Source organism: Pseudopipra pipra, chromosome 1 (genome assembly GCF_036250125.1).
Source record: "Pseudopipra pipra isolate bDixPip1 chromosome 1, bDixPip1.hap1, whole genome shotgun sequence".
NCBI classification, from domain to species: domain Eukaryota; kingdom Metazoa; phylum Chordata; class Aves; order Passeriformes; family Pipridae; genus Pseudopipra; species Pseudopipra pipra.
In genome coordinates this window covers 50,715,100-50,727,199 of record NC_087549.1, presented here as the reverse complement: position 1 = coordinate 50,727,199, position 12,100 = coordinate 50,715,100, and the positions used below count along the sequence as shown (strand labels likewise).

Below are 12,100 nucleotides of genomic sequence, written 5' to 3'. Positions count from 1 at the left end.
AGATGCTGCTAATTAAAGGAGATATTCATGCCCCCCTTACCTCTCCCAATTCATATCAGAGCCCTGAGTATAATTTGGATCTCATAAGTTTTGGGAGCTCTCAAAATGCCTTATATAAAGGGCCTATGTAAAGCCCATTTTATTCACTGTGCTGTACCAGTACTGAAGGTGCAGCATGAGAACGTGTCGATCTGTCGCTCTTCTGCAGGCCAAGCCATCACTGCCCTTCCTGTGGCCAGTTACTCCTCTGGAAAAGAGCAAGTTCAGCTGCTTCTGGTCCCCTGGAGAAGCAAACAAGTAGTTCCTCTGGGTGCCATGGTGCATCAGAGTCTCAAACCCAACCGTGTAGTAGTTATGAGCTCTAAGAGAAGCTACATACTTACCAAAGTGGAATGGTGCAAGTAGGATTAATCCGCTTCCAAACTACTTCTATATGCACTAGAAATTTTTGATACTTTTTGACATGTGGTAATGCTGTGGTCTGTACTGGAGTGAGAACTCCAAAGTCGTATTCAGTTTTACAGTTTCCTTTTTAGATTGGGAGCCGATATGTAGCAGGACCTACATTTTATTTTTTTCTGTTTTGGCTATGTTGTTAGGGAAATAGGGTTCAGATTTTAAGAGCATGGAGTTTGTCACTGGAAATTAAAATTGAAAAAGCTGGTAACTTCCCTCCCCATCAAAACCCCCCTAGTGTAATTGAAAGCTAGACCTTGCCAGCACACAGCTTGCTGCTTTTAAATTGACGAGGAGCCTCTCCATCGCGGGCGTTTGGCTGCAACTGCAGCAGCTAAACTCATCTCTCTAAATAGACGGATTCATTTAGCTGAGCCAAAAAACGGCCGGATTTCTCCGGACGCAGGTGGGGATCCCTGTGCCGGGCGGGAGGGGTGCGGGGGTAGGTTCCCTGCAGTGTGCCTGGGGAGCAGCCCTTGGCGGTCCGGGGAGGCGGGGAGGCGGGCAGGCGGGGGGCCTGGCTCCACAGCCCTGCCGGCATCCAGCTTTTGCCGTTCTCCGCGGCGTACGCTTTTTTGCCCTTTTTTTTTTTTTTTTTTTTTCCCCTTTCCTTTTTCCCTCCCTCTCTCCGGAGAAGCCTCGGCAGCCCTGATTTGCTGGGGAGCGGCGGAGGCTCGCTCTGGGCAGAGCCGGGCTGCGCTGCCGCTGCTGACGCGTGGCCGCCGCCGCCGCCGCGCCGGGAGCTGCCCCGCGCCCCGTCCCCGCCGCTCCGCGCCGCCGAGGAGGGACCTCCGCGCCGCTCCGGCATCGCTGCCTGCGGCGCCCTCCCCGCCGCGGGAAGCAGAGGGTATGCCTGGGGGGGCGGGAGCAGATTGCATCCCCCCCCTCCTTTTAAATATATACGTATTTATTTATATATATGTGTGTGTGCATATATACATTATATATGTATATACACATCATTCTTAGGAGCCATTTTTAAGTTGGGGGCGGCGGTGTGTGCGCTCGGCCGGGCTGCCCGGGGGGCGCCGGGGGTAGGCAGCGAGCGGTGCCCCCCGCAGAGCGGGGAGGGCGGCGGGGGCTCCGCAGGGACACACAGACTGGGCTGCTGCCGCCGCAGCTCTGCCGGGGTCTGGGGCGGGGGGGCGCTTTGCAATTCTAAATTTTTTTAGGGCGATACGCATTTCTGTGGGAAACTTCTGTAGGCGGCAGAGGCGCGGAAGAGTGGGGGGGTGTCTGGCGTGGTAGGGCGCACTCTGAGCCCCCCCCGGGGCCGTGCCTCCCCGAGTGTCCGCTGCCCCGCTCACCTGGGGGGCACAGCACCTGGGCGGTGCAGGGGCCCGGCCGGGGCTCCGCGACTGGCGGTGGCGGGGGGGGCTTCACCCCCCCCACCCCGGCCCGGGCCGTGGCTTCTGCAATGCGGTGGGTGTGGTTATGCACGGAGAGCACATCGCAGCCCCGGACCGCTGCAGTGGCAGCGGCGCGCCGGCCCCTTCCTGGCCGGCAGCGAGGGGCCCCGCCGGGCCGGGGCTGCCCCGCTCCGCCCCGCGCTGGGGACGGCGCGTCCCTGCCCACCCGGCCCGGCGCGGGCTCCAGGTGCGCGGGAGCGCGGCCCGGGCGCTGCATCCTCGCACTCCTCCCCATCCCCACGCCAGGCCCCGCGGAGTGCTGTGTGGAAGTGTCGGTGCTCGGTCAGGTCTCTGGGGAAAGGGGAATAGAAAAGCCGCGGGTGCGACCAGCGGGCGAGCTGAGCGGGTCCGGGTGCGGCCCCTCGCCCTTGGGTGGCCGGAGAGGGGCTGGGGTGGGTGGTTGGAATAGCATTTTGTCTTTTTCGGTTGTCCCATCTTTCACTCAGAAGTGAAACTTTATCGGATATACCGAGAAGCTTACAAACTCGCACTCCTATGATGATCGCAGTAGCAAAGCATCCTCATCCGGCCTTGCGCTGCCTTGATTTAATTTCTCTTGGGGCTGTGCTGGAGGAGGAAGGTGCTGGGTAAAGGCTGTTATCACTCACCGCTGTTCTCCAGCATGTGCCCGTGTTTGAGGCAGAGATGGAAAGTATTTCCTCCACTGAACATGCATGCTGCTTGTAAGTTGAAGGGAAACTACCTACGTTTGAGGTCTTTTCTGTCAAAATGATTGCAAGTCAGAGGCCCGCTTGCCAAAAAAAAAAAATAAATAAAAAAAGCTCTGGGTTAGTTGTGTGCCATGTGCATCCATCCTTTTACAGCCTGGTGAGCTGAGTGATACCTTTTTCATTTTACTTTTAATGTTGTTAGTATTTGTCTCTGTCCATAGAAAGCTGAAATATTTGTATAAAGAAAGCAACTAAATCTCATAGAAAATAAGAATATAAGCAGAATACATAAGGCTTTGACCAGTAAGGTCAGATGCAATCAAATGTATGCTTTTTCTCTAAATCTATGGAGAAGAGTCCTTTGATAGAGTATTAAAAGGTCAAGATCATCGTACTGCATCACTGATGTGGTTAAATTCACTAGTCTTGCTGCACTTCTGTGTGTGTACATACATAATGGAGTATAAGCAAATACTGCTGTGCTGGTCTCCTTGGGTTAGAAAGTTTCAGCTCTATGTGAGCATGAGACCTGCATGGCAATAAGGGGAGGAGAAGAGAGCCCGAGAGCACCGCATTAGAGTAGGAGCATTGGGAGTTTATTCCTGACGGCACCGCATGAACAGAAGGGCTCCTTGAGCCGCTGGCATGCTGCAGACCTGCTTGCTGCAGCAGAGAACATGAAACATATCGGGAAGCATTAAAAATACACTGGTTTTATTTAATCAGACCAGTACAGCCCGTGCCGCTCCCCAGACTAACTGCCCGCAGTCGCATCCCTCCGTTAAGTGGCGCAGCCTACGGCCTTTTCTCCCGAAAGGCTGCCCCGTATGACCGAGGAGCTGGTCGGATGCGCATCAGGAGCTCATGCGATGGGAGCCCGCTGCTGCGGTGGGCAGGTTTAGCCTTGAGGAGGAGGAGCGGGGGAGGGGGGGAGCAGGGTGTGGCACCCATCCCCAGCCTGCCCCTGCGCCTCTGCCTTGGCGGCTCCTCACTGGATAGGGCTGTGTCTGACTGCTGGAGAGCTGCACCAAAACTGGAGAGGTCTGGTTTGGGTTGGGGTTTTGTTCTCTCTTCCGAGGAGGAGCAAGTGAAGGTGAAGCTACAACTTATGTAATTTTTCAATTAAACAGGGTGAAATCTTTTCTTGTCTGTAGTGGAAATCTGCAGAATATTTAGTCTTTGATGAGAAAAAATTATTGTTCACAGATTTTTCTTTGAAGTCTGGGGAGGGGTCTGTGGGTAAGAGTATAGGTAAGAGTACTGATAGGAGGTTTGTCCCACAGCAACATGGTCGCACCTATGGTTGTTAGATTTGTTGTTTGATGCATGCTTGTGAATTCCATGGGGGTTATGCGTGGTTGTTTTCTTAAAATATGTAAAATGTCACTCCTTTGTGTTTCAGGCATGATCTTGAGTTAACGGAAAGTTCTTGAAATGTGTTAAATGTGTTATTCACGGTGGGTGACATTCAGACTTGTTTTGTGGAAATCTCATGTACCAGTAAATGACTGCTTGTTGTCTGAGGGAAAACGTCAAACCATTTATAAGTGGTTATAAAAGACTACTTGTCTCTCATGAGAGGAAGCATCAGCTTTATTTCCCAAGCTACAGCATTTTCAACACAAAACACAAAAGTAACTGTGACTTTTTTTACATCAAAATACATCATTGGGTGGGAATCTCTGTATATTCAGTGCATGTTGGGCTTTGAAAATGAAGGGTCGGTCCATGCAGAGAGAGCTGTTGTGAGTCTGCAGGATTGTGATCTTTCATTGTGTATAGCATGGACCCAGGATACCACAGTTTAGCATCTTATTTATCACATTTTTACAGGAAATATGTTATGACTGCAGTGTTTGAATGTTATAGGCATATGTTATGAATGCAGTGTTTCAAAGTGCAAATTCTTCCCAACAGAATTTCTCTCTTAATCGAGTGAATATAATGCATGCATATAGCTGAAAACTATGTCTGCTGTCAACTAAGCTGAAAATTAGGCTGAAAGTAAGTTTATTCTGAAGAATCACGATGGATTGTTTTTATTTGGTGTGAAAGTTAGAGTATATAAGAGTGTTACCCAGAACTAGACTTAAATAAGCATCACTAAGCAGTTTGAGTCAGTACCATAAAGGAAGTTTTTTAAACAGATGAACCACAGATGAAAGAATGATAGATTAGCTAGTTTTTATAGCAAGTTTCTCTAAATTTTCAGTCTCCAGTTTTAGCCATTCATAGGGGCTGCGGAATGGTCCAAGTCTAAATGTGTATATGGACACACAGCACTTCCTCTTCCTTTAACTGGCTAAAAACACCCAAAGAGAAATGCTTGTTTTCTTTAGAAAGATCTCAGTTTCTTAAAATAAACAGCCTAGGTAGTGGAGAAGAGGAGCATAAAGCACTTATCTTGGCTTCAGTAAGAGAAAACCTACAGGCCCTTTGCTCCCGCCCATGCCATTCTTGATCATCATCACTATAAGCATCGGTGCAGAGGAAGCTCGGGAGGATTGCAGAGGACTAAGTATCTGTGGAAAAGCAGAAATGGGTCAGTATTTGGGACAAGTGAGTTAATCTGAGACAGTGTGCTGTATAGATGGCAAAATCGGTATCTTCTGCACCCTTCCTGAGTAATTGATATAATGCAATTTGAGTAATTGTCAGCTTTCTGTCTCTGGAGGAAAATGAAATCTTTACTTTTTACTTCATCTTTGTATCAGCAGAGCTGGCTGTTCTTGAATAAAGTGGATAAAAGCAAAAAAGGAAATTATAATAATCTATTTGCATCCTATGGGATGCAGTATGCAAAAGGGTAATACATAAATAAAAAGTATATGAACCAAAAAAAAAAAAAAAAGGTGTGGGGAAAACTTTTTACATAGACCTCTTAAATTTTTACCCTTTCCTTTATGTGTCTTGGAAATACTTTTTGTGGCACAGAGAATTCTCTTCAGTGGCTTCACTACCTGTCAAAACTGATCTGTTGGCAAGCTGAGAAACAAAAGAAGTACTGAAATCTGCATGAGCATCACCCACCAGATGTTTGATCCCACTGAGAAAAGTCTTTCAGTTTAAAGGGTTAAAGAGGAATGTGGAAAATGAGGACTCAGAGCATGTGTCAGAGTAAAGGGCTAGAATAAATGGAAAGCATATGTGAATATAAATAAATATTTTCACAAAGGCGAAGGGAATGTGAAGAGAAAAAAGCAGGATACAATTTTGAATACCTGCTCACATGCATGTATTTGTATGAAACAGATGTTTATTGGCAAATGTGACAGAGGGAAGTAGTCATAGCACTGCTTTAATAAGTGAGAGTTGGGAGAAGAAAGCTCCTGTATGGAATAGAGAATGATGTTTCTGGTTTGGGGCTATGTTAAAATTGAGACTACGAAGGAGTAGTGTGCATCCATCGCTTGGCTTTTCTGCAGCCTTTTTCCTAAACCAGGGGTTGGGGTTTATTCCCAGATGGGCTGCAGGTAGCAAGTGGGGGGGTAATTTGGGGTGACAATAGCTGACCCTGGTGGGCTCTTGGCTGGAGCCCTGTTGATGATCGATGGGCTCTTCCTGGGAGAGAGATAGGGAAGACATCAGTCCCTGGCCCATGTCACACCAGAGCAAGCACACTTACATCTGTAGTTTTGCTCTGCTCTTTAGTTGTGTCCTGCTCCTCCAGTCAGGCTCTTGCCTATTGCTCCTGCCACATATCCCTTTTCCCTAGCTGCTGTCACTGGCTGCGTGCCCCTTTCTTTGGGCTCCTTGGTGGGGTCCCTGCTGGGACAGGAGCCTCTGGCACTGTCCGTTCTTCCCGTTACTCAGGAAGGTGGTGAAGCATCTGCTTCCTTCTCCTCCTCCCCATTTGGGATTATTCCTTCATGTTCTTCTTCCTCAGAGCTTCATCCCTTGCAGTGGCTCAGCTTCAGCACTCTCTACCTCCCCGGAGGAGAGGAGTAAATCCTGGGAGGCAGCCACGTGCTGGGGAGCACCAGCAGCCCTTTCCCTGGTGGCAGGAGGTGACACTGCTCATGGCAGCCAGGGAACATCACGCTGCTGGTAGCAATGGAGCAGGAGGACTCCCTGGTGGAGGTTACCTTGTTTACTCCTTATGAATCTAAGGGCAATTATGTGTAACACCTCCTGTTTCCTAGGACATACTGGCTGCAAATACAATCTTGTTTAATAAGCCAGCAGACGTAAACAGGCTGTGAAGAACAGAAGAAGGAAGAAAAAAACTACTCAGTTCTTCCAGACCTAGGAAACATATGTTTATGCTAACTGAGAGACCTGTTCTTGCACCCTGACTCATGTCGGGGAGTGTCTTAATCTGCCAGTCTTCCCACAGAAATCGGTGAGCCTATCTGTGAAGCAAGGCTCAATTCAGTTTAAATAGAGGTATCAAAATCTGACCCAACCAAATTGTAGCTTCAGTCAGGAAGCTGTAATCTTTCTAAGGACCCTGGAGATGATTACTTCACCAGGTAAACTGAATTTATCGCTGTTTTCTTTCAATTAAATTACTGCTGTTGCAGAGCAAGTGTTGGGAGAGGCAGCACTTAGCCCCTGTGCTCCCTAGTGTGATTGCTGAGGGTGCCCCACAGATACACTGGAGTCAGTACATGGACATATGCATCTCTATAGAGAAACACTGCCACTTGCCTGTGGGAATTATTTGTATCAAGAAATCTAGTACCTCTGTTTTGATCCCAGTAGTGGTTCTTAACCTTTCATATCAGTAAACAGGAGGTTTGATAAGGGTAAAGGTAGTGGTTGATGTATAAAACTGTGCACTCGGGAAAGCAGGGTCTTCTTAGTTTGGCCAGATGATCTTGATAGTCCAGGCATTGGTTGCACAGAGCCCTTTGTATGGGGTATCTGGCACCAGCATTGCCAGGGAGGTTGGAGAATGATGGGCAGCTGCCTTTTTGAAGGTCAGCACATCACCTTGTCTTGATGCAGGTGTAAAACACAGGTCTCACTTCCTCTTAAGGGTCTGGCCTAAGGCACAGTGCCCTCCTGTTGTAAGCAGGTTTCTCAGTTGATCATTTTATAGTGAACCACACCACACAGTTGGCTGCCAATGCCCAACTGTTTGGTGCGATTGACATGCTGGAGGGGAGGGATTACATTCAGAGGGACCTTGACAGGCTTGAGAGGTGGGTGGGCCTGGATGTACCTCATGAAGTTCAGCAAGGCCAAGTGCAAGGTCCTTCACAAGGGTCCTGCACAATTCCAAGCACAAATACAGGCTGAGAGATGGATTGAGAGCAGCCCTGAGGAGAAGGACTTGAGGGTGTGTGTGGACAGGAAGCTCAACATGATGCGACAATGCATTCTTACAACCCAGAAAGCCAACTGCATCCTGGGCTGTATCAAAAACAGAGTGGCCAGCAGATCGAGGGAGGTGGTTCTGTCCCTCTACTGCACTCTCATGAGACCCCACCTGGAGTATTGTGTCCAGCTCTGGGGTCCCCACGGAAGGGTGTAGACCTGTTGAAGCAGGTCCAGAGGAGGGCCACAAAGATGATCAGAGGGCTGAAGCAGTCATTCTATGAAGACACGCTGAGAGAGGTGTTGTTCAGCCTGGAGAAGAGAAGGCTCTGGGGAGACCTCATTGCAGCCTTCCAGTGGTTAAAGGAAAGTACAGAAAAGATGGAGAGACTTTTTACATGGGCATATAGTGATAGGACATAGGAGAATAGCTTTAAACTGAAAGAGGACAGGTTTAGATTCAATATTGGGGAGAAATTCTTTACTGTGAGGGTGGTGAGACACTGGAACAGGTTGCTCAGAGAAGTTGTGAATGTCCCATCTCTGGAAAACATAGAATCATAGAATATGCTGAGTTGGAAGGGACTCATCAACATCATTGAGTTCAACTCCTGGCCCTGTGCAGGACACCTCAAGAATCTCATCATGTGCCAGAGGACATTGTCCAAAGCCAGGTGTTCAAGGCCATGTTGAATGGGGTTTTGAGCAACCTGGTCTAGTGGAAGGTGTCTCTGCCCATGGCAGGCGGTAGGAACTAGATGATCTTTAAGGTCCCTTCCAACCCAAACAGTTCTGTGATTCTAGGATAATGACAGTACATGACTGCTTTAACCATGTGTCTCACTAGGAAAATGCCGTTATAAAATCTCAAGAGCAGCCCTGGAAGGAGAAGCCCAGCTGCAGGGTTGAAAGGTGAAGTGAGATGACAAGGGTTTTTTTTAATGTTGGAATTTGTCTTTTCCATTTCTTCTGTCTCTCCCATTTGGATCATTCCAGAAGGCTATAAGTTTTTGGTCAATTATATGTGCTTGAAGAGAAACACTGTAATGTAGTTTCCTCGCACTGGAGCATTATTCTTGTACAGCTGGAGCTGGCAGCCTTTCATTCCCTTACCACCTCCTTTCTTCTCCTAAAAATAGCAGCACACTACAGCGGTATTACAGGAGAGGCAGAAGAACGTTTCCTGAGCAACAATTTTTGCCGGATGGTGGTTGAAGTAGCATCAAGAGCAGATTTGGGGAGGGAGTTGGAGTGAGATAAAAATAGGAACAAAACAAAATGGGACCAAGGAAAAACTGGTGTGGAGAGGATGAAGCTGGTCAGTGAAAAGTACATGGATGGTAAGGTTCACTGGGCTGTGTAACAGCTTGCCTGGGGAATTGGGAGAAACCTCAGCGGTTGAATCATTTAAGAGTTGTCGAGACAGAGCACTCAGCAGCAATGTATGGGTAACAAACTCACAGTGCGGATAGGAGACGTGGGTGACATGACCTAATTTCCATCTCTGATTTCTATGATTTATTAAAGAGTTTTGCAGACTTTCTCTTAGCAAGCTTAGAGCTGGAATTTGAGGCATGGCAATTAGGAGGATCCTTTAATACTGTGCCAGCACTCTGTCGGGGTTTCGTCAGTGACTTGTAGGGATAGCGTGCTAAGTGCAGCCAACAGAGGTTGTGGACAGGCTCTACACCAGTTTAGATCTGGTAATGACAGTGGCTTGTATTCTGTGTTCAGTCCTGCCCTCAATACCACTAGTCATATTTGTAGATTATAATCATTCTATTCATGGGCTATAGTAGATATTTGGAAAAAGTAAAAAAGATAACCATGACTCACAACCCTTCTCATGCCACCCTATTTAAGGACACTCTCAAGAACTAGAGAATAACTGATTTTTCATAGTTTATTCTGATCTTGGAAATCCTTTCACACCTGTAATGGGATGGAGAAGCAGAGCCAGCAGACAGTGCTTCTGCCATCACTGGTTGTCCAAGGCAGGGAGAAAAGGTAGTGCCCATCACCTTCATCAATATATTTAAATATATTCTGTCTGCATAAACAATGTTACTTACTTTTATGTGCACATAACTAAATATGCCACACAATTATTGTGATGGCGAAATGCTGATATAACTAAAGTACTTGAGAACTAAATTACTTGAGAACTAAACTAAACTAAACTTACTTGAAAAGCCTACCTTATTCTTCTAAGTGTTGGTGCTGAGGTTGTTATTTCTAATCTGTTACCCACTGACCATAGTTTTCATGAAGCCAAACCATCCAGAATTTCACACTTAAAGTTTGAAAGTATTTTATCCTAATCTACTAGTTCTGTGACTCAGATTTCTTGACTTGTTCTTCATTGTGTGAACCCAAGACTGTTTTTCTTACACTTGTATCATATATAAACCATGAATATTGTACTGTGCAGCATCTCTGCCAACATAGTGCTGCAGAACAGTAAAGCCAGTCCTTTTTTCAGCCTGAGGGGACAGTGATTAAATTAGGGATGCAGAGCTGAAAAAATAAAAAAGTTCCTTCTTTTTAAATTTTTACCAGCTTCCCACTGCTGTTCTGAAGGAACAGACATAAAATGTCTCTTGCCAGTACAGGGCAAACTGCATGGTTTTGGGGTTACCCGTGGAGGCAGGATGGTTACCCTGACCAGAAGGATGTCAGCAGCTTCTGTAAGAGGAGTGTCTCAATTAAAGTGAACTCTTTACCTGGCTTTCGGCTGCCTCCCTCTTTGGCTCCAATTTTGTTTTTACCAATCTGCTGTGCAGACATGATCGTTGTGTTTTCCCCATCTCTTATTGTTCTGAATCACCTTGCCTCACCCCAGTAGCAGTTTGGTTACTGCACTTTATTTTCCTGTTTCCCTGTGTCCTGCATTTTCCATCACCCGAAGCGCCCCTTTCTAACTCTTGCCTGTGTTTCTTCTATCTAAAAGAAAGATAGCTGGTATGAAAAAAGATGCCCTCCCATGACCTTCTGATCCTGTGATGTTGCTTTGAAGAATGCTGTCAGTGTAGCTATGCCTCCTTTTTTTAACCACTTTGTGGAAATCTATACAAGTGTTTGATATCTCCATAGATTTGTAAGAAATCTTGCTGTGCTCTTTTTTTTTTTTTTTTTTTTAAGTAACAAAAGTGCTGGCATGCAATAGAAGATGTGGCAACAAACTATCATATGCTAAAGTAACTAACTGTCATAGGATATCCATCGTTCTCTAGCTTCCAATCTAAAATGGATACATTAACTACATATTGCATTATGTACTTCGCTGAAAATCCTTTACTACCTTTCTTTTAAGGTATACCAAGGCTATCATTATTCCTAACCTGCATAATTGTGAGTGTGCTTCCTTCATAGTGTCCTCTGCACCTGGAATGTTGTAAGAAGAATAATTTCTGCAGGATGGGAATGTTGTAAGAATTATCTGCAGGATGGGACTTGGCAAACAGATCAAGGTCTCAGCCAAGGAGCTACACTGTCTGTTCATTTTCTAAACAAAACTATTTCAGCTGAAGGCGAGTGTTTTGTATCTGGTTTCCACTGTCTGTGTTTTGATTTTGTAAAGTAGATGTGATAGGCAATTATTTCTGCATACGTGACATTGTTTAAGAAATACTAGTGGTTAAATATTTCTTAATTAAATGTTGGCTGCTGAGCCTGAAATAAACTGTCCAGAAATTCAGAAAGAATAGCAAAAACATTAACAAGAGTCTGAATAAGAGTTTCCATAATGAATAGAATTATTTCCTACTTGAAAACATACTAGTTGGAGATGTGGGCTGAGCAGAATTCAGTCTTTGACTAGAGGCATGTTTAATCCAACATCTTTAGGTTCCCAGGCAAGGAATCCTGGTTTTGGCCCTCATTTTAAGACCTTGGATAACCTGTTCTAATTTATCCCAGTATTCTGAAATTGTGGTGTATGGAAATCCCATTTTAAGTAACTGTGGAAATTTTTAGAACTTTATTTCTTTCTGAACTCTGCTTAAACACATAAGAAGGGAACTATTGATCACTCATATTAGAGAGATACAAAATTAGTGTATAAGAATAATATAAAGCATTGAAGATAACAGTTCTGCAAAACGGTTCTGGTGTGTTCCAGAACTGGAGTAACAAGGCATCATGACAAGTGCGCTCTGTTAGAAAAAGACAACTCCTTGAAAACTTAGTGTGAGCTTGGAATATTTATTGCCTTCCATAGGCAAATGAAATAGTGACTAGCAATAGGTGAGGCTTTCGTTCAGATATGAGTAAAAAGCTCCTCGGGCTCCTTAGCCCTCCCTA

At 46.1% G+C, this 12,100-nt stretch overlaps 1 protein-coding gene across 29 annotated transcripts in view; it reads left to right on the top strand.

Moving 5' to 3' along the window:
* Window positions 1-12,100, top strand: part of EPB41L3 (erythrocyte membrane protein band 4.1 like 3) — a 141,621-nt gene that overhangs the window by 44,705 nt on the left and 84,816 nt on the right. For 12 of the 29 annotated variants that reach the window (XM_064656307.1, XM_064656376.1, XM_064656323.1 and 9 more), the window contains exon 1: window positions 1,151-1,303. The exons of 3 other annotated variants lie outside the window; for them this stretch is intronic. The gene's annotated coding sequence lies outside the window, so the exon portion shown is untranslated. Of the gene's footprint in view, window positions 1-763; window positions 863-1,149; window positions 1,304-3,515; window positions 3,630-12,100 lie in introns of those variants that run through there. 14 more of the 29 variants (XM_064656247.1, XM_064656240.1, XM_064656255.1 and 11 more) reach the window with 4 other exon arrangements.